Source organism: Oncorhynchus masou, chromosome 28, assembly GCF_036934945.1.
Source record: "Oncorhynchus masou masou isolate Uvic2021 chromosome 28, UVic_Omas_1.1, whole genome shotgun sequence".
NCBI classification, from domain to species: domain Eukaryota; kingdom Metazoa; phylum Chordata; class Actinopteri; order Salmoniformes; family Salmonidae; genus Oncorhynchus; species Oncorhynchus masou.
Window position 1 is genome coordinate 62,529,659 of NC_088239.1, and position 6,000 is coordinate 62,535,658.

The 6,000-nt window shown below is 44.5% G+C and overlaps 1 protein-coding gene across 1 annotated transcript in view; it reads right to left on the reverse strand.

Moving 5' to 3' along the window:
• LOC135516894 (whirlin-like) overlaps positions 1-6,000 on the reverse strand; it is a 143,518-nt gene that overhangs the window by 16,416 nt on the left and 121,102 nt on the right.

The window sequence follows — 6,000 nt, forward strand, 5'->3', positions numbered from 1 at the left end:
TTCTCCAGAACTTTGTCCCTGACCTGTTTGGAGAGCTCCTTGGTCTTCATGGTGTCGCTTCCTTGGTGGTGCCCCTTGTTTATTGGTGTTGCAGACTCTGGGGCCTTTCAGAACAGGTGTCTATATACTGAGATCATGTGACAGATTGCACAAAGGTGGACTTTAGTTTTAACTAATTATGTGACTTCTGAAGATAATTGGTCGCACCAGATATTATTTAGGGGCTTCATAGCAAAGGGGGTGAATACATATTCACGCACAACTTTTCCGTAATTTTTTTTCATTTCACTTCACCAATTTGGACAATTTTGTGTATGTCCATTACATGAAATCCAAATAAAAATCCATTAAATTACAGGTTGTAATGCAACAAAATAGGATAAACGCCAAGGGGGATGAATACTTTTGCAAGGCACTGTATCTGCGGGGCGGGCGGGTTTAGTGTCATTATATATTGTGTGGATGAAGGGCAGCTGGGTGGCTTATCATTCTTGTCCAATTTCTAGGCTACGTTGAGGTTTACCGTTCATTATTTTTAAGCTATCTGGCATTATTAGTGTGGAACTGTATGTGCACCAAATAGTCTACACGCCAAAGGCTTTAGGGAATGGGCAGAAACAATAAGGACAATCTCTTAGTTCAATTCAATAAGAGAAAAGCTGCAGAATGGAGAGTAGAAAATAAAGAGAAGGGAAGGACAGAGAAGTAATGTTTGGGAAAGATTTAGTGAAGTGTTAAAAGAGGGTGATGGCAGTGCTGGCTATGTTATTTGTGATTAGGGTAACCACATTTAAAATACCCAATTGTGGCACAACAGGATGATTTTGCGTAACATTTGCAGGACAGCGTAGCCTACATGAATAAAATCATTTGGCATAACATTTGGTTATGTTATGTAGAATAGTATTTAATCGTTATGTGATCTTCCAAGACTTTGACTCATCTTTGATCTAACTTTAGCCTACTAAAGGAGCACCACTGTGAGATGTGGAGAAGCTACTCTCAAAGCACTCCCGACTTCTGCTGTTGGCTGGCACCGAATTGAACCGCACTCAGCATACTCTTTTTGCCTCACAAAAAAGTTGGTGATGCACAAACGAGAGAAGTGTGACCATTTTATGAAAATCTGTGAATATTCTGGGTGTTCTCCGGGAATGTAAAAACAGCTAGGAAGGGAGACTTTTCAAACGGGATTGAGTGAAGTAGCAGCAAATATTTTAAATGAGCAGCTGATGAATATGGAGAGCCCCACAAGTTTGGTGAAATTACCTTTCAGTCTGATAGGGCTATTTACTTACATTTCTAGCTCTTCATCAGAAGCACTTTTTTTACCTGTTTTTTCACACCAATTTTGTGATATCCAATTAGAAGTTACAGTCTTGTCCCATCCCTGCAACTCCCGTACGGACTTGGGAGAGGCGAAGGTCGAGAGCCATGTGTCCCCCGAAAACACGACCCTGCCAAGCCGCACTGCTTCTTGACACACTGCTCGCTTAACCCAAAAGCCAGCCGCATCAATGTGTCGGAAGAAACACAGTACAACTGCCGACCGAAGTCTCCCGGTCGCGGCCAGCTGCGACCCAGCCTGGGATTGAACCCGGGTCTGTAGTGACGCCGCTAGTTCTGCGATGCTGTGCCTTAGACTGCTCCGCCACTCGCGGCCACTGTTTGGCCTACTGTCCTCTTCAAATGTAGCTGGAATTCAGGCCGAAAGGAGCGGGATACAGAATGATCATACGGAAAGTAACACGTGAGGTAAATGAGATTTGAGGGTGAGGAGGAGGGGGAGGGGGGACTAGTCTTTCAGTTTTTGCGATGACCTGTACTGCCTGCGTCTGAGTGATTGAAGCGGGGAGAACAGGACATGGTTTGGGTGGCTGGGGTCCCTGATGATATTCTTGGCCTTCCTGCAACACCCGGCAGACAGTGTGCAACCAATGGTGTGTTCGGCTGCACATATCACACTCTGAAGAGCCTTGCGGTCCGCGGCGGTGGAGTTGCCGTACCAGACTGTGATGCAGCCTGACAGTACGCTCTCAATTGTGCGCCTGTAGAACACTGTGAGGGCCCCTGTGGACAGGCCGCATTTCTTCAGCCTCCTGAGGTTGAAGACTCACTGTCGTGCCTTCTTCACTACGGTCTCCGTGTGGTTACACCATTTCAGATTCTCTGAGATGTGCACACCAAGGAATTTGAATTTATTGACCATCTCCACGGCAGCCCCATTGATGAGGATGGAGGCTTGTCCAGCCTGGTTCTTCCTGAAGTCCACAATCAGCTCTTTTGTTTTGCTAATGTTGAGGAACAGGTTGATTACCTGGCATCAGGCCGTCAGAGTGCCTACCTCCTCCTTGTAAGCTGTCTCGTCATTGTTGGTGATCAGACCTACTATTGGCGTGTCATCAGCGAACTTGATGGTGGAGTTGGAACTGTGTGAGGCCACGCAGTCGTGGGTATATAGGAAATACAGGAAAGGACTGTGGCGCACCCTTGTGGGGCACTTGTGTTGATAATACGTGTCGAGGAGGTAATGTTGCCTACCTTCATCACCTGGGGGCTGCCCATCAGGAAGTTTAGGACCCAGTTGCATAGGGAGGAGTTCTGACCCAGGGCTGTGAGCTTTGTGATGACCTTGTAGGGCACCATGGTATTGAAGGCCGAGCTGTAGTCAATGACCAGTATCCTCACATATCCATTTCTTTTGTCTGGGTGGGTAAGGACAGTGTGCAGTGCAATGGCGATTGCATCATCTGTGGATCTGTCAGGGCGGTAGGTGAATTGGAGAGGGTCTAGTGTGTCGGGGAGGGAGGAGGTGATATGGTCTTTGACTAGCCTCTAAGTATTTCATGATGATGGAAGTGAGTGCTACTGGTCGGCATTCAGTTCAGTTATTTCCCTTTCTTGGGTACAGGGATGATAGTGGACATCTTCAAGCAGTTGGGTATAGAGGCCTGAGCTAGGGAGAGATGAAAAACGTTAGAGAACACGACAGCCAGCTGGTCTGCACATGCTCTGAGGGTACAGCTCAAGATTCCACTTGGGCCAGCAAATGTTAACACGTTTGAATAACTTATATACGTCCTCAGTGGAGACTGTGAGTGTGTAGCTCACGTTGTCACTGGGCTTTCCTCTGCAGCGCAGGGTCATTGTTCACAAATCTTGAGAAAAAGGTATTTAGCTCGTCCGGTATGGTGGCGTTGGTGACAGTGATGTGGCTGGCTTTCTTTTTGTAATCCGTAATCGTTAGGAGCCCCTGCCACACATGCCTTTTGTCTGACCCGCTGAATTGCTCCTCCACTTTGTCTCTATACTTGTGTTTCGACATCTTGATTGATCTGCCTAAGTCATATTTGTACTGTTTAACCAAATTATTGTCCCCAGTCACCTTGTCCTGTTCATAAGCAGCATCTCTCTCTTTCAGTTTTCCTACAAGGCTGCTATCAATCCACAGTTTTTGATTTGGGTAAGTTTTTAAAGATACTATCTTTATCACGTCATCTATGCATTTTTTTATGAATCCGGTGACTGTCGGCGTATTCATTGAGATTATCTCCAGAGGCAACCTGGAACATATTCCAGTCCACGTGATCAAAGCAGTCTTGGAGCGTGAATTCCGATTGGTTGGACCAATGCTGTATAGACCTAACCACCGGAACTTCCCTCGAGTCTTTGTTTGTAGGTGGGGAGAAGCAAGATGGAGTCATGGTTGGATTTTCCAAAAGGAGGATTGGAGTGGGCCTTATACCCATATCGAAAAGGTGTGTAGCAGTTGTCAATAGTTGCATTTCTGCAAGTTAGACAGTCAATGTGTTGGTAATAATTTGGGAGCAATGTTCTCAAATTACTTTTCTTAAAGTACCCTGGGAATGCGGTCTCCAGTTTGTTCAGTGTCCAATGAAGATCTTTGAGAATCTTTTTGGTGTTGGTTTGGGGTGGGATGTACACAGCGATAATCCCAGTGAACTCCCTCGGAAGGTGAAAAGGATGACATTTTATGACCAAGTATTCCAAGTTTGCGGAGCAGAAACATGTAGGTTCCTGTATGTTTCCACCGTCGCACCATGTGTTGTTGGTCAAAACTCAGAGCCCCCAACCCTTGCACTTGCCAGAGAGCTCCCGCTTCCTATTTGCTTGAAAAACTGTAAAACCCACTGGTTGTATATAATCCGTCTGGATGTCGGAGGAAAGCCAAGTCTCAGAAAAATAGAGTATGTTGCAGGACCTGATGTACCTCTTGAAGGGGATCATCACTCTGAGTTCATCAAGTTTTTTCATTAATGATTGAACATTAACGAGTAGTATGCACGGTAATGGATGGCGGGATGCCCAGTGTCTTATTCTCACTAAGACCTTGCCACGCCTGCCTCTTCGTAAGCATCTTCGCAACCTAAACTTTTGATAGGACTCCCAAGCAGATCGGCTCCTTGCCGAAGAAGCTTGTCCATTGTTCTGCATTCTCAGGGAATTCGGGAAGGTAGGATGGATGGTGAGTACCCATACACTTTTAGACGTCACTGCAGAATACCCACCACATGCATATGCACACATACTCAGCTGAGTTCTTACTGAATTTCCTATAATATTCAAGATATCAATAAAGCAGTAGAACAAATATCTCAATATCGGAAGATAACCTCAACTAAAATAAATCAATGTAGGCTAAAGCAGAAAACATATGAGAATATTTAGTCCTCCTGCCTATGTGATAATATGAAGTACATATTCAGATTAACTTCACAGTACAGAACAAGTTTGTAAAGGAAAAATAAGTTCCTAACTTAGTTTTCAAAACCTCCCACAATGACTCTCCCCATGTCAAGTCCATTTAACTCCTGACAGTCAATGTCTTGCTCAAAGCCATAAGCGGGCCTGTGGCTGTGACATTTAGCCTCCTTCTAACTGTTCTGAAGACTCTGGCTGTAGTGCTTATTTTTCTCTAATCTGAGTTAACTATAACCTGGGTGTCCTCTTTAGCCTGGTCTACAATGCTTACTGCCACTAAATGTGCTTTGGTTCGGGCATCTTCAAAAACCTTTTTTCCGAGGGCTCTTTGTTGTTGTTGTTTTTTATGTTGGAGGCAGAGGATGTTATTGTACATTCCACCCACTCTTTTGCTAGTTTAATCCATCCAGTCTTTTCTAGACCCAAGCTCCCTGCATTGTTTCATGTTGTACAGCCCAGCTTAGAATTTTGCATGACATGCCAGGGGTTAATAGGTTTGCTTGTTCTTGAACTGAGCCTCCGTCCGGTGGATGCAAAAGTACATTTTGATTCTGAAACAGGAGTGGAGAAATAAGATTCATTTCTTTCAGCATCTTGAGCAAATACGAATGTGCAGTTAGGGACCAGTCTGTAGAGGTTCTATCTTTATCAGCTCATAAAAGCTGATAGTATTTCAACCATATAAAATATGCATCCAAGCTGAACTGAAATCATATCAGAAACATATTGGATCATTTTCACAGCTTTCTATTTCCTTACAACCGGTCAAACATTCTTTCCCTTTTTCTTTGGTCCCTAAAGGTCTTTACTCCATGAAGGAAGCAGAAACAGAGACAACTTTACAGATGTCAACTATATTGAAGCATTTATTTCATTCTAGCCATTTATGACATTATTCTGGTGAACAAGGGTTTATTTAGTCTTCCAGGGCAACATATAGCCTAGAAGCTTCATGTATCTAATTATAGACAATGTGACTAACAAATTAAGGTCGGGAATAGGAGAGTTACCAGGCCACTAGCACAAGCACACTGCATGACAATGTGTGTGTATGCACTGTGAATAGGGAAACACACACACATGCATGCAAGCACACCCCCACATGCAGGCTCATGTACACCGAATGCACACACACACACACACACACACACACACACACACACACACACACACACACACACACACACACACACACACACACACACACACACACACACACACACACACACACACACACACACACACACACACACACACACACACACACACACGATACAT